Source organism: Neofelis nebulosa, chromosome 1 (assembly GCF_028018385.1).
Source record: "Neofelis nebulosa isolate mNeoNeb1 chromosome 1, mNeoNeb1.pri, whole genome shotgun sequence".
Taxonomy (NCBI): domain Eukaryota; kingdom Metazoa; phylum Chordata; class Mammalia; order Carnivora; family Felidae; genus Neofelis; species Neofelis nebulosa.
This window is the reverse complement of record NC_080782.1, coordinates 162,741,827-162,766,572: the sequence shown is the minus strand read 5'-3', so window position 1 is coordinate 162,766,572 and position 24,746 is coordinate 162,741,827. Positions and strand designations below refer to the sequence as shown.

Genomic DNA, 24,746 nt, shown 5'->3' with positions numbered 1-24,746 from the left:
CTTCCAACCTGACCCTTTGTGTTCAGATTTTCAGCCTAAGTAATGGCTTGACACACTGGGTCCTCGGCCCATATGCATTATTTGGAGAGGATTGCACATAGTTTGTTTTTTAAAAAAATTATGTGGAATCTGATTATTCTGTAGGGAAAAAAATGCCGCTGATGCTAGGAAAATTACATTTAGAAAAATAGAAGAGATCAAAATGGGTATGACATTTTATATCCTGCATATTTCACTTAACATTATTACATCATGAGACTTTTCCCACATTAAGTGCTTGTGTAAGAAGACTTGTGAAAATGTACAGTTGTCTCCTATATAAATGCATAATTATTTATTTTCAGTTGATTTATTTTAAACCATTCTGCTCCCTGTGTTACATATGGAAAATTACAATTTATACCCTGGTTCAACAAAAATCTTAGTATTTGCTTTTTACTCTTTCCATAGGGGAGAAAAATCACGGAATGGAATTGCTGATTCAGGAGGAAGTAAACATTCACAAGGCACCTGGGATACATTGGAAATCTACACTCCAGAAATTTCCCGTAAATGGACATCCCGTCTGTAAGGTAGGATTCCCATCTATACTTGACAACTTGAGTATTGTGATTTTTTAAAAAATCTTTGCCATCTTGACTATTATGAAGATGACATTTACATCTAAGTCATATTCCTGTGGCCACAACTGAGGCTCAACATCTTTCATATGGTGACTGACTGTCTGCTGGGCTGCCTTTCTGAATCGCCTCTTTGTAGCTCATTCTTCTGTGAAGGTGTTGTTTTTTTCCTATTGATTTACAAGTGCTCTTTACGTATTGAGGACTCCAGAAGCCTTTTGGGTATTGTATGTGTTGTAAATATTGTCCCAATTTATCATTTGACCTTGTATATTTTTTAACAATAAAAGGCCATGAAAGTTTTAAGTTACCAAATCCATCAGCAGTTTAGTGTTCCTACTTTAACGTCGTGTTTACAAAATCTGTTTTCACACCACATATTTATGTATATAACTTTTTCCTCTAGTTCTTTCCTGGCTTTCGTGTGCTGTCATCCTTCTGCAGTTTATTTTTAGATGCATAGAGTGAATGCAAGTGTCAAAACTTATTTATTTATTGTTAATAGTTAAACACTTATTCCAGCAGAATTTACTTTGCAGTTCAGTCTTTCTCCACCTATTTCATATGTCCTTTTATTATTGCACTGGAGAACATGACATAGTTCGTTCTCCTTCTGCTTCTCTGTCCATATCTGGAACTGTTCACCTCACGTTCTGGAGGTTGCACACTAATCAATTGGTGTGGTCTGATACAGGATGTTTTCATGTGGAACACGCCTTCATAACTTTTTAATGAACTGTATCCTTCCGTATATAACTTAGTCAAGTTTGTAAAACTGTGTTATTAGACTTTTGATTGGAACTTCATTCATTAAATAAATAATCTTAACGAGTGAATTGACATCTTTATAACATGTGCAATGGCTTTTCTATCGAGGAATATTATATGCTTCTTGTTGTATTTATATCAGCTCCCTCAGTGAATGTTTGCTTGATGAAGGGATGTTTTTCGTATTTATTTCAGTGTCTTTTTTATGCTGTATGTATTTTATGCTGAACTGTTTTTCATTATTGTCGACATGTTGGAATTATACTAATTTTTGTATATTTGTTTTTCTACTGGCCATCCATGTGGTTCATGTTATTCGGAAAATTATTTTTTTGAGAGCAAGGTGGACGGGGAAATCTTACCACATGAAAATGGCGATAGTGTTGCCTTTTTTGCCTAATTCTTGCAATTCCCAGACAGCGGTACACAGCGGGAAGGAGAGCGGCGCCCAGCTCTGGCCCGTGTGAGGCACCAACGGCTGGGTGGTATGGCCGCCCCTCCCACACGTACAACATATAGGTGTTAGCTCCCTGTTGACTCCCACGCGACCTCTGAGATTTCAGGCGTCTCTTACTGGTCCTCGACATTTACTTTTCTCTATCTCTAAATAAATTAAATGTCTTTACCTCTTGTGGTTTGGAAAATATGAGCTTGGATTTTTAGTTTCTTTAGTGGCTACCCTAACTGTGTCTGAGTTCGGCTGATTCTGAGTTCTCTGATTATTAGTGTCAAAAATGAACCCTCAGCTATGTAAGATTAGGAGGGATCTTCCTCCCCTCCTCTGAAATAATTTCTGAACACTTAAAAATATAATGTGGGGAGCCCCTGGGTGGCTCAGTCAGTTGAGCGTCTGACTCTTAATTTCGGCTCAGCTGATGATCCCTGGGTCGTGGGGTTGAGCCCCGTGTCAGGCTCCACACTGAGAACAGAGGCTGGTTGGGTTTCTTTCTCTCCTTCTCTCTCTGCCCCTCCCCACTCGTGCTCTCTCTCTCTCTCTGTCTCTCAAATTAAAATATATATATATATATGTGTGTGCGTGTATATATAATCTGGGATTTTAAAGGAGATAGAAATGATCATGAAGATAATAATTTATAATACTTTGTTTTCTAGGAATAGTTTGATTTTTGTCTGATTTTGGAATCCTAATTACAGTTGTATAGATTTAATCCTATGTTTCTATCAGGAAGTCTGTGTGTTGGGGTCTGTGTCTGTATCCTTTGGGTTCCCTTCAGTTTAGATACTTTGCTCAGAGAGGTTGAGATGGTGGTCTTGCTTCTAGATTCTTCTCCTGCGCTTATGGTCTTGCTGCTCTTTGTGCATGTAGTTGCCTGGCATGGCCTTAGCGTTCTGAGTCCCGGCCATGCACCCTCAGAACTCGGGGGTCATTGCCACACTGTCCTTGGGATACACTGCCACGGTGACCATGCCTGGGGACAGCTGTCACTTCCTTTACTTGTATGTGTTTTTACCATTGATACTGAAAGTTTATGGGATTGTTTTCCCTGTGCCTTAAATTTAACTCACTGGCCCCTGTGCAGGAATGTGTCTCTTTGCTTTATTTTAGCAAAAACCTCCGTGAAATTTCAATTCTTTGTTGCTATTCTTTCCTTTGTTAAAACTTCATAGGCACAATGTTCTCCCTCTCTCTGTTTAAAAAATGTGTTCTATCTTCAACTTGCACTCAGGGAAGAATCTCAAATTTGTTTTCCAAATCCTCAGCTGAGTTTTCTGCGTGGCGATTAGCCACTCTCTTGCTGTCCTGAAGATTCGAATTCTGTGTTTTCCTTTCTGTCTGTGACCCTTTCTTATCCCCCAGCTTGTACCCTTCTAACTCTTACCTGTGTCCCTTTCACGGTAGTCTCTGTCTTCACCCTGTTTTCCTTCTGGTTTTCACGCAGCCTATATGACCCCGTGGGTTGAGAACACAGAGCAAACCCTTCCAGGAACTGTCCTTAGTTTTGCACAATGCACACCTCATATTACCAGGTCTTTGATCCCCACCTTGAAAAGATTTCCGCCTTTGCTTCCTGTTAGTGTAGTTTTACAGACTCCCTCCCCCCCCCCCCCAGCCCCCAGAGTCTGGGAGATCCGTATTCTCGCTGCTCTTCCTGGCCGCCCCGGGACTGTCGTTGTGTTTTCTGTTCCCCGGGGCCGGGCAGGCTTCCAGCTGCTGGAGCCCTTCTGGCCTGAGGAGTGCTGATCGGTCCCTCACATAAACACTGAGAGAAACAGTTGCGGACCCTGGAAAAGCCACCCTCCTTCCCTTTTCCAAACCCATGCATGGAAAATTCACCCCTAAACACAGGGCTTTTCTCCTTTCCCCTTTTTCTACCATGATGCTTTCATTCCAAAATGCATTGTTATTTGGTCCCACTGGCCCGCGTACAGGTGCGGAGACTGGCACCGGACCCTGTTCGCGGACACGGACCCACCTGCAGCGGCATCGGAAGGCCATTTGCACGTCTTCCTGATTTGTAACGTGATGCTTTGGACTATTAGACCCCGGTACTACATGTTTGCGTTTACCTTACATGACTACATGTAAATTTACATTATATGTGTACATGAAGCAGAATCTAAAAGTTGTAGATTTCAACTCCTTGACATGCTTGGTATCATCAAGTAGCTTTCAGAAAGATGTTTCGTGGAGACAGCCGGGCACGGGGTGTGTCCTCGGAATCCGTTTCCGTGTTTTATATTTCTGCATTTACTGACATAGTAATTCTGGCATTCCTGTGTGGAACGTGGGCTTACGTTGAAGGGGCAGTGAGAGGGGGAGGAGCCACACGGGTGTTTTAGGGGAAAGGAGGAAGGATGGGCGAGCGGAAGTCCTCACTGCACCGTGAATGGCGTGTTTGAAGCAAATAGCGTCTGTATCACAGGAGGTATAATCCTTTCTCAAAGCGGACGTAGCGTCTCAGTCTGCATGTCCCAGACGCACCCGGAGGACACGTTCATCTCCTGGTTTAGAGCTGGGGCTCATCCTTGATAGTTCAAAGCCTCCTAACCACGTACAAGGCGGTGTTTGAGGAAGGTGGATGTGAGCATTTACTTTGAGCCGGGGGCACCATGTTCATTATTTTCCTAAATTAGCAAGTCTCCCCGAAGCACTTTGCACAGTGCGGCACGTCACTGGCTCCTAGGAGCGCGTGGCAGGCTGGGCATCTGGCCCACTTTGAGGCTGGGTGGACCAGAGGGCTTCTGGGTCGAAGATTTTCTTGTTGGCTAGGACGCTCCCGAGCTCTGCTCTGCACAGAAGCGGGCCACGTTCAGGAAGGCTGCTCGCCTGACCGAGCCCCCGCCCGTGCAGGGGTGTGTGGCCTGAGCACAGAGTCGAGCTGCCCTGGTTCACTCCAGAGACTGTGGCCATCTGCTAGCTGTGGCCCCTGGCTCCTGGGACTGTGGATGACACCATGCAAGATGTCTTCACTGGCCCAGTGGCTTCACAGAAGGAGCCCCAGTTCACCTTCTTGGAGGCAGATCTTTGTTTCCTCCATGAGCCAGCACGGTAGGCAGAGGGTCCCCCAAGAAGTCTCCCCTCACGCCTGGAACCTGTGAATGGAATGTGTCGTGTGCATCAGGGACTTTGCAGATGAGACGGAGGCTATGGGTCTGATACCTGGATTCCCTGTGGGACTCACTCTGTTGACAGAAACCCTTAAGCCAGCTGGCGAGAGGGGGCGAGGCGAGGAGGGTGCCGGGGCTGGAGGCGGGAAGCGCCGGACCCGCTGTCACCGGGTTGAAGATGAAGGAGGTCGGGAGCCAGAGAAGTGGGGGCCTGCAGAGCGGAGAACGTCTCCCCGCCCAGACCCCAAGGACCTGGATTCTGCCCACAACCCAAGCACACCTGGAAGGGGAGCCCCCAGGCCTCCGAGGAGCTAGCCAAGCCCATCCCGTGGCAGCCGTGCAACTTGGGAGCACAGATCTGCCCTGCTTTGGGACACTCAGTGTGTGTCTGCCTTGGCAGAGATAGGAAAGCAGTACAGGCCGCTGGCAGTCTGCCAGGCTGGGGCTTGCCTCGCTGTCCCTGCTGGAGACCAGGGCCTGTCGGAGTTGGGAGGTTTCCCTGAGCGTCTGTCCTGGGCCCTGAGGTTCACGGTGCCAGGCGCCTGGCGCGCGAAGCCCCGCCGCCGAGCCCGCCTGGGGCGTACAGGGCAGGGGCCTCCACTTACCCGCTTATACCAGCCACGGTCCCGCCAGCGCGCACGGTTCATGGGGGCAGTGGTGGCACGGGGGGCCCCCGTCACTCGGCTGCAAGTCCGAGCTGAACGTGGGCACGTTCTTGCTTTCCCTTCACAGACCACCTAGAAGTGTCGAGACTCTAGGGGTCAGCAGGAGGCTCCGCACAGCCTGTCCTCAAGGGACAAGTTAGACTGAGCTCACTGTCCCGGGCCCGTTTCTCCCTGTTTGTTTATGTGGCTTGGCGGCCTAGACGCCTTCTTTTTAGCATTAGTAGTAATAACACAGTACTAGAGGTAGGAGCTGGTGTGTGTGGCACAGTGACCACACTGGGAGCTGGTCTGAACACTTTATCACATCTCATTTAATCCTCACATGAGCCCATCATCCCGCCTACAGTGAGAATCTTCTTTCAGTTTTGTGCTTCGCCCTCTGGTTTTCCTCTCCTCTTCCTTAACGAAATATTTTGAAGGGAGAGACTTTTGGTTTACGTCAGAGACAAATTCCCAAAAAAAAAAAAAAAAAAAAAATGGCCTCGCACCTGTGTAGACAGGTGCCCGTGCAGACATGCACCCTTGTAGGACAGGCGTCCATGCAGAACATGAGCCCCTGTGGGGCTGTCACCCTGGCAGGCTAGAGCGTGGTGCAGCCACCATGGCCTGCCTGTCCGAGGCAGGGATCTGGGCTTCTGTCCTAGGACTATAGCCAGCCCGCGGGGGGCACATGTGCCTTTCTTCTCCTGTCCTGCTGCTGCCACAGACTTGAGAGCCTTTCAGAAGTCCGACCAGGCCCGTTTGTGCACCTGTGGCGGTCTGCACACCCCAGCAGCACCCCCCGGGTGTCTGCCTCCTGGCTGGGTCCGCGCGGCCCAAGCCTTGCCACCCCACCCCACCCCATGCAACCCCAGGGTCCGGGGACCTGCTTCTGCTGCCTCCCTCCCGGGCTTGCCCGTCACTCACAGTAGACCCTCTGCACCTGAGCTTGGCTTCAGGCCCCGTGAGCGGAGACAGACCTACAAGGACTGGAGAAAGAACAAAAAGGACCTCTTACTTACAAGGCACACGCTGAGAAGCAGTTCACAGGGGGCGTTTTTGATGGTGTAATAACTGTGTTCGGGTGCCCCAAAGGCTGCTCACCTCCCACGTCTGGGCCTTTCTCCTCCAGTCTCTGCTGCTCCCCACATGGGTCATGCCATTTCCACCTTCTGGAAGCCATTCACCCTGTTTCTGGACTGCCTCTTGGGGTGAACCTCTCTGAATGTCGCAAACACCCGAGTTCCAGAAGGAAGGCAAGCCAGTCATCAGGGTCTACGAGGCTCACGTGCTTAAAAAGTCCCTTCCCTCATCTGGTTATTAATGCGCACGTGTAACAATTATTTACCGAGTATTAACCTGTTACCCGCAAGCAGGACGCCGTTCCTTCTTCTGACAACGGGAAGGCGCTGCACGATTTGATTTTCTTCTTTAGGAAAACACCATCACCAGACGCGCAGGAGTGAGGGCGGGTAGTGGTGCTGCAGACCCCAAGATGAGCAGGGAGGCGGCTGCACGGGCACCAATGAAGGGTGACAGTTGAAGGCCAGCAGCAGAAATACAGGTGGAAAAGGCAGAGCAGACAGTGAACTGCCCTGGAAAGAGAATCGCAGGGCGTGGGGACCAGCGGGACGCGGAAGCGGTCCCCCCAAGAACCCTCCTCCCGACACATCAATTCGGGAGCTTGCTTGAGGGTCCACCTTGTGTGGGTTGCTGAGGTTAGAAGGACCCAGGGCCACCATGAGGGGTCAGGCACCCATCTGGGCCACGTCTTTAAGGAGGGTGGGGGGATAGTCCGATCTGCAGAGTGAGGAGAAAGAGGTTTGGCCACGGGGCAAGCTGGCCCCGGGTGGGGCCTCGGTGGAGGGGATTTTCATTCTCCACAAGCTGCTTCCTCCTCTGTGCGCCCCCTTGTCGTGGCGGTGCTCTGAGACCGCCGCCGGGGTCTGTGCTGAGCTGTGGTGATGCGCCTGTGCGTCTTCAACCCTCCCTGCCCTCGTGGTGACTCCTGTGTCACTCTGCGGAACCCGGTGCAGAGCAGGTGGTCAGTCTTCTCCGCTTGCTGCCGCCACTCGCCGCCTTTCTCCGGTGCCCCTTCTCCGGTATGGATCCAGGTCTAAGCTGCAATCGAGCACAGTGGCATCCTCCCCCGGAGTGCTCTGCCCCGCCACACAGTTCTCGGTGCCCACGTAGCCCTGAGACTGAGCTGTGACCCTGCTCCTGAAACGGACCTCTCTGTCGCTCCCAACTTCCCCGTAAGCTTTCAGGGGACGGAGCGTAGGCTTATTCGTGCCCATGTGTCCACACAGATGCCTGCCCGCTTTGCCCATGGTAAGGGTTCAGTGAAGGATGAATGAAATTGAGAAACCGGAGAAATGACCCTGAGCCACATTTATTCCTGTGGTAGATCGCAAAACGTGGCCACACATCCCTTCCGTTCGGGTGCGTGTGCCTCGTCGCGGCATCACCTGGCCAATCTCCCCATCGAGAAGTAGGGTCTAGTTCCCCCCGCCCCTTAGATCCTTGGCTGCATCGTGGCCTCTTTTGACCAGTTAAATACCGTGGAAGTGACCTATCGCAGCGTTGGGGCCGTGTCTAAGAGGGCTTGCCGGCCTGAGACCCCTAGTAAGAAAGCCGGCCTGGTCTGCTAGACACTGAGCCACCACGGGGAGGAGCCACCAGCCACAACCAGCCACCCGACGTGAGGGTGACGGCACCCAGCCAGCCCTTCAGGGGACCAGCCATCTGAGGGGGCCACGTAAGGCCAGCAGAGGGGCCACCCGGCCAGCTCACATTATAAAAAATAACAAATCGTTCTTAGCCACCAAGTTGTGGGGCTCGCTGGTGGTGTAGCAAGCCCTAACTGGCACAGTTGTCTTGAATCCAAAGGCAGGAGGGATGTGAAATGGGTTGAAATCGGCCATCTGAGCTCTCAGAGCAGAGGCAAGACGACACCCTTACTCCTGGTGGGTTCTCCGCCACCAGCTGATGCCCGGCTCCGTCAGCACAACTGAACCAGAAACATATGGTTTGGAGCCACGTGTCCTCAGGATGATTGCAGGCTGCAGGTGAGACCCGCCACGCGGGATGGTAATGACGATTATTGCCGACGATCACTGGGGAACAGAGCAGAGCGCTGTGATTAACGGAGCACTCCTCAGCCTAAATGGGTCTCGACTGCAGAGATTTGCAGAACCAGGTGGTGTGGGGAGCGTCCTCATCCTCGGAGCAGGAGACGTGGTGCGTGTCTGGTGAGCAGCGGAGCAGGTGACTTCTCTCTCCGTTCGGAGCGGGAAGCGGAAGCCCTTCCGTCCACGCATCAGAGAGAATGCCCTCTAGGCGGGGTTCAGACGGGTCCCCGGGGAGCCCGCTGGGGCTCTGCCCTCAGAAGCAATTTATGTCTTTCAAGCCAATTAATGAAGTGATCAGATGAACAGTGCCTTCAGATGACGTGACCGTTAATTTCCATTTGGCAAACACTGGGGAAGCGCACGTTGCGTCAGGCACGGCGCTCGGCTCTGGAGGCCAGAGGCTGCACAGAGCCCTCAAGGAGTTCAAACCGGTTTAGGGGAGAGTCCACGTGTTCTGCTCAGTTAGTCCCATATTGAAAATGGACACAAATCTGTGTATGTTTAAATATGTGTCTAGACCCGTGCATCGGCGTGGAAAGGCCTTTTCCGCAGTAGTTTTAGATTGGGACCTGTGGTTGCACCTGACTCTGGAGCCTAAAGCTTGAGAAGAGTCAGTGCGGTGGGCTGAACAAATAGGTCAAAGGTCAGAGGTCACAGGGAACCACAGAGACCTGGGACCCAGGGGTGAGGAGGGCCGAGGGTGTTGGCCGAGTGGCCGTTCACCTGGCAACTGCCGGTCTAAAAGGACGCTCTCTGTTCCCTTTCACAGTTCAGATCTGGTCAGGAGCTGAAGTGTTCCAGTTTATTCTACACATTGGGTTAGGCCCCGATTAGGCATGCTGTGCCTTGGGCCTTGTCCGCTGGATCCATGAAGAAATTCTTGACTGGGAAAGTCTGTGAACTCTGGACGGCCTGCTGGAAGCAGGGGCCTGCTGTGACGGTGGCCTCCGTGGACAGGGCAGCCCAAGTGCTGGTCCCCGAGGCCCCTTTCCCATGGCCAGGGTGCCTCTCCCAGCCAGAGGCCTGGCGTGAGCTGGCAGCAGGGCGGCCACTGTTCTCGTTGTCCGAGGGGCAGTGGGCTGGTCTCTGCCAGTGTAGGAGTCCTATCCTCTGGGCGCCCCGCTCCGGTGTGGGACTGGAGGGGCTTAAAACAACAGGACACTGTTCTCTCCCAGTTCCGAGGCACGGTGTCCAAAACCAAGGTGTGGGTAGGGTCGTGCTCCTTCTAAAACCTGTGAGAGAGGATCCTTCCTTGCTTCTTCCAGCTTCCGGTGCTCCTGACCATCTTCAGCGTCCTTGGCCGGTGGATGCATGGCTCCAGTCTCTGCCTCTGTCTTCACATGGCCTCCTTTTATGTCTCTGTCTGTCTTCTGTTCTTACAAGGACACCAGTCATGCAGGATTAGGGGCCGGCCCAGCCCCAGTGTGGCTGCACCTTAACTAGTTACATCTGCCATGACCCTGTTTCCAAATAAGGTCGTGTTCATGGCTAGCGGGAGCGGCATGATTTGTGGGAATGCTAACCAAGCCAGGATACCTGTGAAATGTTCTTTCCAGCCTTGGATTCTGCCTAGTGCCTCAGTGACTACCAGGTGATGTGGCCCAGCCGGGGAGGGGCAGGAGTGCGGCAAGGGTGGGGGTGGCACATACACATCCCTTCTCAGCACCATGACCGCCCCTGTGACCTGCCTTTGCACGGCTCCCTTCCGGATTGCCTTCGGTCCTTAATCTGCAGACTCCTTCTAACTGTGTTCTCCTATAGCCACTCTGGCCACATTGTCTCCATCAGTGAAAGCACTGGCTGGAGTGCGTCGCTGGAGAGAAATTAACTGCCAAAGTCTACATGTTACACAGCATGTTACTTGCTGTCCCCCAAGTTTGCATCTACAGTAGTTAAGACGTCTATGTTGATGAACTAGATAAACCCTCAGATATCAGGCTTAACAATGTAGGAGTTTATTCCCACCTCCCACACAGATGGCTGTGGGTGTTCCTGGCCAGGGGGGTTCTCCAGGTGGCAATTCAGGGATCCAGCTCTTTCTGTCTTGTGGCCCATCCTCCTCAGCATGTTGTTCCCAAGGGACCAGCAAGGGACAGAACATGGAGAGTGGCACTCGGGAGGGGCATGCCACTTTCTTTCATGACCTCCTGCACCTGCCCTGTGCAGGTCCCTGACCAGGAGATCCCCTCAGTGTCAAATCAGAGGGCGGGGCCCTGCCCCCACGGAGCCTTAGTCTCGTTGGATTAGCATCACCACGAACCTGGTCACCAAGCCAGGATTCCACGGATCAGTCTGCTTCCCTCTCACCTCGGTGTCCAGGCAGGATTTCTGTACCCAGCCTAAATCTCAATCAGGATGGCCATTAAACTCAGTGGACTCCTCCTCAGCAGCTCCTAAATCTGTCTTCTCTTTGCCACATGCCACAGAGCCGCCACACGGCCTCCCCGCTGACCTTGCCTCTTGTGCTGACCACCTTCTGACTTTGCGTCACCTGCCAACACGGCGATCCTGAGACACCGTGGCTCAGACGGGCTGTGGCTGTGCAGTCACGCCCCAGTGCTCACCGTGTGAGGTCCAAATTCATTATGTAAAGTACTAGACTCTCTGGAACGAGGCCTCTCCCGGTTTCTCCATCCTTGTCCCTCAACACCCCCTCACCTCTCTGCTTCTGACCCACAAGCGCTCTGCCCACGCCAACCAAGCCCACTTGACACCTCCTGGCTACGGCACATTGTTCCTTATCTCTGTGTCCTTGAAGGAAATACGGTTCCTTCCTCTTACCTCTTGGTGAACTCTAAGAATGAATTCTTTACTTTGATTTTAGTTTTATTTTTTTTTATCAACTATTAAATATGTAGATAGTTAAAAAGCTAAGTCATTCTCCAACATTTGCACAAAGTACAAAAGGCCTTTGTCCCTGTTTATCCCTGCTTGGAGACAGTCGCTTCCAACTCTTCTCGGATTCTTTTGTACATATCTCCACATTTCTAAATAGAAGTGCTTGCATTGTTACTTCCTGAGTTTTTAATTTTTAGGCATTTATTTACTGAGCTGCTACTGTGAGAAAGTGGATTAGCCCCCTTCCCCCCCTTGGCCCCCAGGCTCCCAGCACTACAGCACACACGTACCTCAGGTGTGTTTGCGTTACCCGGTCTATTCCGTCGGGACACGTGGTACACCGGGAGGACCTTTCCTTTCCACACACGTTTCTTGGAGTTAACAACTATCTTTCCCCCCTCGGTTTTCTGTGTGTTTATAACTAATCACAAACCAAAGTCTTCTCTAATTGTGTAAGTCTGTCCATACTCTCAGGGGTGCTGGGTATGTTATCATTTCATCTTCTCGTGGAATCTCTTCCGGGGCCTTTAACCTCTTCTTTTTTTTAATTTATTTTTTTATTTTTTTATTTTTATTATTTTTTTTTAACGTTTATTTATTTTTGAGACAGAGAGAGACAGAGCATGAACAGGGGAGGGGCAGAGAGAGAGGGAGACACAGAATCTGAAACAGGCTCCAGGCTCTGAGCTGTCAGCACAGAGCCCGACGCGGGGCTCGAACTCACGGACCGTGAGATCGTGACCTGAGCCGAAGTCAGACGCTTAACCGACCAAGCCACCCAGGCACCCCTAACCTCTTCTGATCCAGACTTGTTTCCAGTCCCCTGTAGCGCCGCTGACTCATTGGGCCCCCCTCCGCTGCTATCTGGGGCTCCCTTTGCCTTTCTCTTGCGTTGGATCCCTTGTTTCCTGGACCTCGTGTTTTTCTCTTTCCTGACCCACTCCTTTTGTTGGAACACTTCCTTCATTAGATTTCTCATCGAGTATATGTGGGAGGTAAAGTTTTTACAACTTGTATGTCTGAAAATGATCTTTATTTTATCTTGTTTTTTATTTGGAAGTTTGGATATAGAAGCCCTAGCTGGAAATGGTTTTCATCCAGGATTTTGAAGGCATCAATGTTGCTCTGATCCTTTGTTTGTGGCCTTGTTTCTCTTCCCTCTGTGTTAGAACGACATAATGCTGTACTTGGACGTAGGCCTTTTTTCATCTGTTGTTTGGCAGTGGTGGGCTTCTTCAATTTGGAAACATGTGTCCTGGAAGTTTTCTGGAATTACTTCATTGATGATTTCCTCCTCTCTGTTGTGACTGTTATCTCCTTGTAGAATTCCGGTTGTTTGGACACTGGACCAATCCTCTAATGTTCTTATCATTACTTCTTGTTTTCCATTTCTAAATTTTTATTTCTATATTCTCTTTCTTTGTGTTTTCCTCTACTTCCTGAGAGGTTTACTTACTGCATTTTATATTCCAATCTTACTTATGGGTTTTCCATTTTTGACATCATATATTTAATTTCAGCTTTGTTCTCTAAATGATCCCTTTTTATAGTTTCCTGTTCTTGTTTCTTCATTATAATGTCATCTCTTATCTCTTTAAAGATATTTATGATAGTCTTCATAAAGCTTGTTTTTTCTTGTATGGCCTTTGATTTATCTGAGTAAGTGTTTTAGTGCTTGTTAACTTAAGCTCTGTATTTCATATTAGGGTCTTTGCTCGTTTGTCTGATGATACTTCGTTCTTCTCTCATATTTAAGTAGGAGGCACTAAAGGCACCTTGGAAGCTCCAGGCTTGCAGGTGGGGTGTGATGATTGTGGGATTTATTGTTAAGGAGGTCACTATTACTTAAGTTGGGGGACTTTAATATTGGTGTCTGGAGGTCTTTCTTAGCCTAATCAGTTGGCCCAGCCTGCTGTCTGGACTATAGAGGCCTGACAGCTTGCATTCTGAGTGCCTAGTAAGGGAAGGTGCTGAAAACGTGATGTTTGCCAAGTTTTACTTTGTTTTACTTGTAGCACGGTGCTTCCCCATCCCTGTGCTTCAGTCTCCCACTTTGCTCACTCTGGAGGTTAAATCCATAGTCTTCTGCTGGGATGAGGGGGGTCATTTCCCCAGCTTGCCTGTACTGGGAATGGTGATCCGGGCATCTGACCTCTTATAAAGGAGACTTTTAATCCATCTGCCTGTTTTTATCCCCATTTGGTTTACAGCTTTTGGAGGTCCAGGGCGCTGGTGATTACTGAGACTCCAGGTCGGTCCCCCCGCCCCCCCTCCCCTGCTGGGGCTCTGCTTCCCCCAGTGTAGCGGGTCAGTGGCCGACCATCCGCCTACAGTCCAGCTCCCCAAATCATGTCACTGCTCCCTCCTCTCCTTTCCTCTCTATCCTTGTGGGTTTGTACCTTTAAAAGGAATCTTGAGCTCTTTCTTTGGTGGGGACTCAGAGCAGGATTCAGTCTGCCATCCTTACAGGGACAAAGCACAAGCTTACCTCTCCTTTGGTATTTTCCCTAATCTCAGCCCAACCACCCGGCAAAATTGATCACTCTCGCCTTTGTTTGGGTCACCCTTGACCTTAATCATGCTGTCTAGGCCATATCTCCATTTGGACAAAATGCTCCCTGAAAGAAGGGACAGGACCTTGGTTTATTTATGTCCAGTCCCTGCCGCAGTGCCTGGCATTCAGTCATTCATTCTCCCAGCAGACATCCACAGAGTGCATGAAGTAGACATACAAATGTCAGGAATACAAAAACAAATTAGGTGTGGCCCGTGGGGTGGGGGTGGGGGGCTCACTACAGTGTCCCAGGGCCGTGGGAGGAAACAACGAACATGTAATCCGTATGGCCTTATATGCGTGAGTGTGTGTATATTCACATACATGTACACACTAAAACATGTAGCACTCAATAAAATCTGTACAACAAATGATACCTTCTTTCAAGATATTGACTGCACTTCCAAAATTATAAGGAGCTAATGAATGTGACCTTTGCTCCATTGTTATATTTACCAGCCTATTAAATGTGAAGGGATTTTTTTCAGAGTCTGAAATGTGTGTGTGTGTGTGTGAGAAATACATATGTATTTGCTCACTAATTCATTGGCCACGTCTGGCAGGCAGGCGGAAACACTGGTGAGGTAAATTTGTTTAGCCAAGGTTATTTTGCTGTTTATTAAATTGTGTTCTCCGTGTAGGAATCATGTCTGATTTACTCTTTCCACCCACAATACCCAGCAAATAGTTCTCTTGGAGTGCACAGTACATGGCAAAGACTTGACAAATATTGAATAAATAATGGATGGTTGAGTAGATGGACAGAAGATGGGTAGATAGGCGGGTGGGTAGATGGTTGGGGGGGTGGGGGGGTACGCGAACACACGGCTACGTGGACGGCTAGATGGGTGAGTGGAGGGGCGAATGATGCATTAATGGCTAGCCTTTGAATTTGAATTAATGATCTCAAAGGAAGGGCAGCTTTATGAAAATTAACTGACATGATGTGCTGGAAAACACTGGGTAAGCCCTAAAATAAAATGCATGGATTAAGGCGTTATTGTTGGATTTGTCTTCTTCATTCTATACCTCTTCTCAAACACACGATAAAGTGCCTTTCAGGTTGTCGTACCAATGGGTTTTGATTGTTGTAGATCTGGATGCTAAAGCAGACATCATGTAATGGTACTCATACACCGCCTGTCCTTGTCTATTTTTTCTCAACCTCAAGGATATGAAAGGAGGAAATGGACAAATGTTCCACTCCTTGTCTTTTATCTGAAAGTGCTAAAGTTTAATGAGAAAGAAAAGGCTTCAGAAAAGTCAGAATTTTATTTATTAACCACTTCTGTTTATTTTTTTATATGTCTGAAAATTCGTCTTGTTAAAAAAAAAAAGAGAAATCGTTATAAACTATGTAATTCTGAGTGTTAAGTTTTAGGCCTGAATTAACCATAGTTAGTCTCTGGTGGAGGGAAAGGGACTGACGTGCTTTATGATTTTTTATATCCTTAAGATCTGCAAGGGTTCTCAACTGTTCCCATGGCAAGGGGTGGTCTCCTTGGGAGAAGCCTGGCGATATGCAGGTTAAGATCCGGATTGTCCGTCTGGGGCTGGGGGAGAATAGCAGGCCTGGCACCCAGTGGGCTGAGGCCAGGGATGCTGCTGAGTATTTTACAGCCACAGGAAACCCGGCTCCTAGCAAAGAGTTATCTGGTCCAAAGTCTCAACAGTGTCACAGCTGAGAAACCCTCAAGTAGGGCGAGAGAAACGACAAAGGGCCTACAGGTTATAAATCTTGGAAAGAAAGGAAGGTTTTGATGAGAACTTCACGTATAGAGCGGCTAACCTTTAAGGGTGTTGCAAAACTTACACACCCGCCCTTCCTTATGAGTCACGTCCAAGTGAAGGGAAACACTGCCGGAGCCCTGTTTCCTCACTTTCATTAGCATACCTGGCTGATCGACCAAGCCACGCACTCTAGTCAGGCAATGCAGAGAGGCCCTCTTGCTGGAATTAAAGATTAAGTCTGCAAGAGGCTAATTTGGGAAAGGAAAAAGCAAGCACAGCATTTCTAGTAACCTCTTCTAAGGAGGAGAGAGGCCATCGTTTTGCTTTAGATGTTACTGTTGTTTTAAGGCTAGATGTTGCCCGAGTCGCCTGCCTTCCTAGGCAGAGAGACCTGTACTTGTTTCTAAGACAGACTCTCCTTTCAGGATGATCACTGTATTTTGTCCAAGAATTTGAGTGAATTCTTGGATTTTAAATAAGGAGGACAAAATATCCAAATTTTACCAAAAATCAAAAGTAGTGAATAATATGGTAAGAAGTGGAAGAAGGGCCTCAGAGGAGCCATTGGATGGAGAAAAGAAAGGGGTTTTGCTTTAATTGGATTTTAATGATCCCCTCTTTCTCCCTTCTGGCCTTTCTTTTTTTGTGAGGGGGAAAAAAACCTTAAAACATAAAGGTTAATCTAACTATACATTTTAAGCTTTTAAAGGCTCCATTACACAGCTTATTATGCTAACAGAAACATACCTGGCGTCTGCAGCTTCTAAATGTATCAGCAATGCACGTAATGACTCACTTAAAAGACCATGGCCAGAACTCTTTCACTTATTTCTATGTAAATTGGATGCTTCACAATTACTATAATATGTGTGAAATTCCACTTATTATTTCTTTTAACATAGAAACTTTTATCACTTAACTCACTGGACAGAATATTTGAGCCATTTGCAATCATTAGAGCATTTTGTTTGGTCAAACCCTTACGGGATTATGCTTCAGAAAAGACAGTGAATTATATTCATTGCAAGAAAACAGCAATTTTAAATATATATGGGGCACCAGGAAACTTTTCATTTTAGTGCAAATTCAATATTATATCTTACTTCTTTTTACAGCAGGGTAAGCTTTTATCTTTAAGCAATTTGTAAAACCCAGCATGTCACAGGAGTGAGGCAGACGGCGGAGATCAATCTGATAGATAAGTAGGGGCTTTGGGGAGAGAGGATGTGGCATCCCTGGGACTTGGGGAGTGTCTCCTTGCCACCCTGGTGGACGGCCCACGATGCTCAGCGCTTTCTCTCACTTCCAACGCGAACGAGCATCCAGATCCTGCCCGGCCCGGCCACCCTCAGCACCCCCAGCGTCTGGCAGAGACCCTCTACACTCCCCTGAACTTTGTGCACCTCACTCTGAAGAACACTGGGCTTTTTTCAAAGAGTCTCGAGGAAGAAACACAAAATGTGAGAAAGAAAGAGCGTTATCATTACCCCTGGGGCTGATTTCTCTTTGGGGCTCGGGGCTCGGTGTCTGAATCTGACGACACTTCATACAAGAGCCCCTGTGAGGCCTGGCGTATTTGAAGGTACCTCTCCTGCCTTACTCATTTGGGATACTTTGTGGAGAGGGGAAACAGCATCCAAGTGGAAATTTGCATACGTGCACCCTGAATTTTAAGACAAAGCACAGGTGGGTTTGTTTTTAATAAAGGATTGAGAACACTAAATTCAGACCGGGATTAATATCTAATTATGTAAACACCTAAACCGTTGGGCAAGATTTATTTTATTTTTTTATTGTGCCATTTAAAATGAAGCAATTTCTAAGTGACATATTTATTTCCCAAATTTTATTCTTTAAACTTCTACCAACGAAGATAAGCTGAAAAGTTTGCATGGGAGCTCTTATATATGGAATAAAAATCAAGTGATTTTATTTGGACTTTCATTATAATTTTTCCAGCTATATTCCTTAAAGAGAAGATACTTACATTTTCCCCCAAAACTGAAAACAAAGTTGTTATTTTTCTATTAGTGTTATGTTCCTTCGCATTGTGATAGTAGTCTCTGTAGACATACACAGGAAATTTTAAATACGCCACGTAATATATGCACTCACACTTAGCCGAGCGTGCGTGCGCGTGTGTGTCTGTGCGCGTGCACGTATGTGGGTGAAAGAGAGAAAGGGACAGAGAGGGGAGAGACCCAGGAAAGAACGACTGGTAACAATGGGCTTCATCTTCCACTGGAAGTTAACTGGCATGGACTTGATGTCGGAACCGTGTTAGCACAAAATAGTAACAGGTGAATGTATGATGCGCCTCGTCATTAACTTTGCACTAGAGGTAGATTCGGGTTTTAAAGTAAGAGATGGAGACTGAGATTCAAGTCCATTTCGCATTCGAGGGAGCAACAGTGAAGAAGTACAACAGGCCAACCAGGCAAGCTGGACCTCTAGGCACAGGAAGCAAACCGTCGGGAAACCGAGCGGCTCCCCCGGCACAACGAGCCACGGCCGCACATACCACGTACACCGGTCAGACTATGCAACTGCCCGTCTTGGAGCCTCACGGCTGAAGGACACACACGCACGTGCATGTATGCGTAACGTAATTTGGGCATGTCGTGCAAGTAACTGAAAGAAACAGCAGCCACCAAGTAGTGGGTGAAGGACAGTCGATCCACAATAGATGGAATAAAATGTGTAAATATTGCATATCCATTCTCACGTTACTCTTTGATAGAACCGCGCACGCCAGAGGTACTGAGGCTGTGTGCAGACTGCTCAATAGATGGAGGTGCCCGAAGAGAATTAAAGCACGCTGAAAGATGGCCATTACCCTCTTTGGGTTGGACGCTTAGAACAGACGATTTTATAAATTTTAAATTGATAATGTATTCGTAGCTCAAGCAGAGGAAAACCCAATACGTTTTTTTTTATTCTTTTTTTTTTTAAGCCTGCATATTTTCAAAGACCTCCTATAGTTAACATTATAATATAGTTAGTTGCTACAAATAATCGGGGGTGATTATAGGAAAACTGTCAGTGTCTGCTCAAGGTCTGAAAAGGCTGCAGCAAATAGCTTTTCTCTTTGCCATGGAGACTGGGGTCTGTTTTTACGGTTACTCTGGAAACCGGAGCCTTGCTGGTGTTAGTCCTTTTCAGTTACTTTAGCTATTAAACCCTCTGGTTGAGACAAAAGGCAGGAGGGTTGCAGACACTTCCTTAGAGGAGCAGGGCTCAGGCTGGGGAACGGGGCCCTGTCTATTCAGCTGGGAACGTTCTCCTCAAGGAGGCGGCGTGCTGCACTCCCGTGGTCCGGGGTCTACCTTTGCATGTTAGAATTTGGAAGCACATCGCCGAAACGTGCCTCCTCCCTCCTCTGTTCCCCCAGACATGAAGCCAGTGCCTGGAGTTAGGTGGGGAAGACCTCTCCTCTAGCTGCCCAGGCCCCAGGGGGGTGGGGCGCAGGGACAGCACGAGCACTTTGAATGTGAGCACAGGGTGGTGGACGCGAGGGGCGCGAGGGGCGGTAGCAAGGGTCCCGGAGCCTGGGATTGTTTTATGATGCAAATTCACACGTAGAGGCGACTGTGTGCATTTTGTTTTGTTTTAAGAAATCAGAGCAGAAATCACTGGTATTCTCTCCATCCTGTTACTGGATCCAGTAATCGCCTAGCGAGGAGAGCCCTGTGTTGGCAGATAGTTTACAGAGCAGGGAGGCCATCCGGAACGTGGAATTACAACAGGAATCCTGGATTCCTTGCAAGCTGGATGGGACTCTTCCTTTTTTTTTTTTTTTTTTTTTCCTTCTCTTCTCTCTCTTCCTCCAAACAGGAGTGTGCTTTCACCTGGGCGATAGTTTATCATTGCCTGCGTTTACCTTCATCTCACTTTCTGGTGAGAGTGTCCTCCTCTCAAGGAAAAGGGGTCCCCCCAGAAGGAGTGGCAGCCTGAACGGGCCACAAAGAGCATGCTTGTCGATGGAGCAGCCCTCCCTGGCAGGAACGTGGTCACACCGTGGAGGGAAGGCCACCGCAGGCGGGCGCAGGGGGCGTAAACCCCTTCCCTGGGCTCGCTTACTTTTCATTTGAACTATTAAATGTGTCGCCCCCAAACCCCATTACCATTCTCCCTCCGTCCTGTCCGTTACGAAGGATGAGATCCTGGCGGCAGAGTTAACACTGAAACACTCACTTGAAAAAGAAGCAACCAAATTAATAACAAGGAGTATTTGTTAACAAGAAGCAGCATGAAGGAGGGAAAAAAAAATCTGCTTTCTTTGTCAATGCACTTACCGCACGCAGTTCAGTGTTCTTAGTTATTTTAAATCAAAATGTGGAGTTACTTTAAATCGAGAGGCAAGTGGAATTTCCCCTCTCCCTGCCCGCCATCAGCACAGTGGAGAGTTCATAGTGACGTCCTCCGTCCTCCGGGCGGACCAAGGGAGGCGTCTGATTTGAATGAGCAGGGGCCCGAGTGCAGGAGGAGTCTTTCCGCCTTCTCAGTTCCAGCAAAGCAGAAACAGCAGTAACAGAAGGAACGTTCAGAGCCATGTAAAAGTTGCAAAGCCCACCATCGCCCCAGGCCAGGAGTTCTCATGGCGGGTATGGCTTCTGAACGACTCTTCCTGGATGTGACCGGGACTTGCAGCGTGGTCTAAAACAGTATTCAAGATGGCACCAGCCCTCCACAGAAGCCATTACCGTTTTTAATGGTCCTGTCATACTTTCAATCTAAATCACACTGATTTCTCTCTGAATGAAAATTACCTGGCAAACAGATCAAAGCTTAGTTATCAAAATTAGGCTTATATTTAAAGAGAATTCAGAACCCAAGGATACACCATTAATAATTTACTAACAATCACTAATTCAGCTTTGGTTTGGGAAAAACATAAGTATAAGGAGATTCGTAAAGCCCCACCCCCACCAATTTACATGTGTCTTCTGGATAACGTCATTCATTCATTCATTCATTCATTCATATCTTACAAAGATTTGTTTGGTTGGTGCTGGCTATGTGCTGGGTCCTATTTCTGGTGCTGAGAAGAATTTCATGAGCAAATGCATGAATATGTTTTGGGATAGCCCTTTTCAGATGCTGTCTGGTAACTGAACTGCCTTCTCAATGCATCTTGAAGGGAGAGGCAGGGAGAAGGAAGGGAGTTTCCTCCTTGATTAACACACCACTCATAATAATGTGGTGGAAATTGTTTTGACCCAGGAAACTTAAGCTTATTATATATTCCTTTTTTCTTCCGGTTTGCTCTGACCAATCAAAATAGGAAAATCCCATAAGCTGCAGGGCTGCTTTTTTTTTTAGCTTTTCATTAAGTTGTGATATGTAAGCAGTGCTGTCTCTGCTGTATTTCGTACAGACCAGTGGGTGAGGGTACCTTCGGGCTTATGGATGATTCCGCACATTCTACCTGGATGTTTTACCAGACACCAGCCTTCTGGATATCCTCTTTGTTTTGGACTTGTGACTAAAATTGTAATTGAATTTTTGGTTGGCTATTAGTAAATTGGTATTTTCTGTAACTTTGTCCAAGTGCATTGTTTCCCTGAGCGAATTTGGTAGCGGCTTCAGAGATGCATATGAATTCTCAATTTGAATTTTTTATTATTGTTTGAAAGTGATTCTGCAATATGTGTGCCCTTTGTGTAATGTCAGACATAACTCTAGGGGTTTATATAGTAAAGCCTGCCATCTTTTATAAATGGCTATTTATGAGTGAGTTATTAGTCCTTCGAAATTGGAGTTTTCCAAACAGTAGGCCTTGTCCTATATCCACCCGAATGCCAGATTCGTGCTACAATTTTCCGTCAAATTCAACTTTTCCTTTACGAGTGATTTCATGGATTTGTGTACAGGGATTCCCGGGACTGTCGTGCTTGTCCTTGTGTGCCAAGTTCTGGTAAGATCTCACTTCCTCACTCTGTAATTCTTTTCTCGGGTAAGCTGGCCACAGTGAGCTTTTTATACCCGGGTCATGGTAGTTACTGTCGTAAAGCTGATTTGATGGTTAAGATTATTGAGTCCTGCAGTATTTTGACTCTGGTAGTGCTGTGATACTCTTCAGATTCACTGTAATTTCATTTTCATGCATACATTTATATCTCATCTTTCTGAGTAGACCGTTAACTCCTTGAGGGCAAGGACCGTATTTTAAACACCTACGAGTTCACTGTTCTCCACTCCCCGTGTGTGGTATACTGCCCTGCTCAACGTGTCCTTTTGCTAAAGCTGATTATCAGTACCAGCAGACATGGTTGCCTAAATTGAGACCATCTCTGATTTTAGAGGACAGGGGGTGGGGATTGTAGCCCAGCCTTTTCCCACGGACGCACCGATGCCCGTCACATGGACTTGTGTTTTGTTACCCAATGGAGTGGAGACGGTGCTTGTGTGCAGAGCGGTCCCTGCTGGGTGACCAGCGAAGGGATCGTGGGTGGACGGGCTTGTTGGTACTGCGTACTGAAGGTGAGAGCCAGACACTCAGCCACGCGCAAGAGCTGATCATGCGGGGAACGAGGAAGGCCGGGTGGGCGGACCCGAGGTGTGCGGGCCCGTGCTCTGGCGGTAGTTTCCGGCCGCCCTTCCCTGCCCTCACTGTCATCTCCCTTCCGTACTAGCTCAGCCGTTGGGTGGAACATTCTACTGCATCTGTCCCCCTGCCCTCACATCGCGGATGTGTGTGTAACATCAGAAACCTGACACCTTGCAGGAAGGCGCTGATTTGTGACGGGCAGAGTTTTGTGAAGATACTTGATTTCAGTTCCATCTTAAATAATATAATGCTCTCTGGGACAATAGGGCTTTTTAGAAAATACAGACACAGTTTATGGAGTGGTTTTTTTTTTTTTTCCTCATTACATTTTAAATAGAATCCTGTATTTTCCCCTGGCTTTATAACTTGTGCAAAATATATCAAAAATATACAGAAGTGAATGAACAAATGTGAAAGCCGCAGATGTGCAGGATTAATCTGTATATTTTTATGCAAAGGACATTTTATGCCAGGACAGACAATAAACACATCCTTTTCCTCCTCTCCGGTCTATTATTTGAATCGCTTCAGTACCAGAAATTGTGCACATTAATAGGTTGGTGAATCTAGTGGTTTATTCATTTGTCTGTTTGAGCCATAGACAATTGCTGGGGGAGGCTTTCTGAGGGGATTGCTTTTGACGATTTTGTAAATACTTTGTGTATGTAAGTTTTATTTATCTGTGGGAAAGTACACAGTTTTCCAAGAGCCACTTTTAGGGCAGAAATACTAGAAAACATTGATGAAGAGTGTCAAGTTGAGGTTCAAAAGACAGTTCCCAAAGGGAACGTTAGCCCAGATGTGCTGAGACGTGGGGAAGGGTAAGAAGGGAATCTTCCCCAGGATCTCACCTGATCTGATACTTCTGGAAAATCGCTATTGATACAGAGAATCGGGACGTTGGTCCTAAGGTATTCCTAGTGTCTCTTCGACTGTTCCCTTTATGCTTCTGGACGTCTTCCTCCCCAGTTCTGACAGCATGCTTCATCAGGCACCACGCGTGAACACGTGCATGCACACGGGAACCAAAAAGAGAGAAGGGACGTTGGGGTCACGTGTGCTGAGCGCAAGCCTGTGGTCAAGTTGAGGCGAGGGCCCCCCCGGCCGCGGCAGTGACCCCGTGGCTCTGGGGGCAGGGGCTGTACCTGCACGGCAGCGCGACCCCACCCACTACGGTGAGAACGGATGGAGGTGGGGGGCAGGCAGGTGCACCTGCTCTCCGAGTCCGTCTGCCCACACTTGAAGAGGCCGTGCAGGCCTCCCCACGACTGAGGAGTAAAGACAGATCAGGAGGCTAGGTGTGGTCCGAACAAAGCCTGGGTAGTCGAGATATCCCAATTATAGCTATTTTGTGTCGCGGGCAGCCGCAGCACCCCACGCGATGCCTTGCCAAGGACAAAGCATTTCCTTGTGTTTACACTTTTTATTACTATGTAGGATTAGGTCTGTTGCACACACAGAAGAGGAAGTCATTTTATTTTACACAAATCAGCTACTTAAAGTAAATTGAGATATATAGAATTTACCAATGAAATGAGTGATTTGATGTGAATAAAAGAGGTGGTGTGGTGTAAATCAACACTGACAGCCAAATGGGGGAAATTGACAGAGCACTGTAATCACTCCCAACATCCACTGAAGTTATTGATCCAGAACCTCTATAATCCCCCTTCACATAACACAAGCAATTTCATATAATACCTGTAATAACGGTGCATTCAAACTCAAGTAGCCATCTGAAGCATTGTATCTAATGGCGGAGCAGGCCTTGCTGAGTAAGTGCCACAACTAGACACAAAAAGCGCCAATGACTCTTGCCTTTCACACGCAACAGCCTCTGAGAAGAGCTAGTTCCGAAGATAAACAGTTCCTAATGCCAAAGAAAATGAGCTATTAATTGCTGGCTCGCTAAATATGTTGTAAAAGACGGAGCGGTGGGCGCAGCGTGGAGAGAACGTAACTGGATTTGGGGGTTGATAAACTTCTTAGGTTATCCACACGCCCGGTATCTGATGTTAATTACAACAGAGGGAAGGCAGCTGACAGGCATTTAGCTGCCGGGTCATTACATCCTTCCCAGGTGCTTTTCCCGTGAAATGTTCCTCCAGTTTTACAAGCTCCTTCTTGCACTGATGGATTATTCCGCAGCCTTATCAAAGCTTTGCCAGCTCCTCATTAATATATAGAGCGAGCCGCACTGTTCTATATATCATTGTCTTCCTCTTGGGGAGGGCTAATCTGTCAGCCATTATCAGCCAGTCAGCAGAAGGTAGGCAATCAGAGCTGACAGCAAAGAATCACGGGAGATCAGGCGAGGTTAAATGAGGCTGACAGTTGTGA

The 24,746-nt window shown here is 47.9% G+C and overlaps 1 protein-coding gene across 2 annotated transcripts in view; it reads left to right on the top strand.

The window, feature by feature from the left end:
• The first annotated feature begins 462 nt into the window (after positions 1-462).
• The window catches only part of LOC131519405 (uncharacterized), a 344,031-nt gene continuing 319,747 nt past the window's right edge, over positions 463-24,746 (top strand). For both annotated transcript variants that reach the window (XR_009265618.1, XR_009265620.1), the window contains exon 1: positions 463-572. The gene's annotated coding sequence lies outside the window, so the exon portion shown is untranslated. The remainder of the gene's footprint in view (positions 573-24,746) is intronic.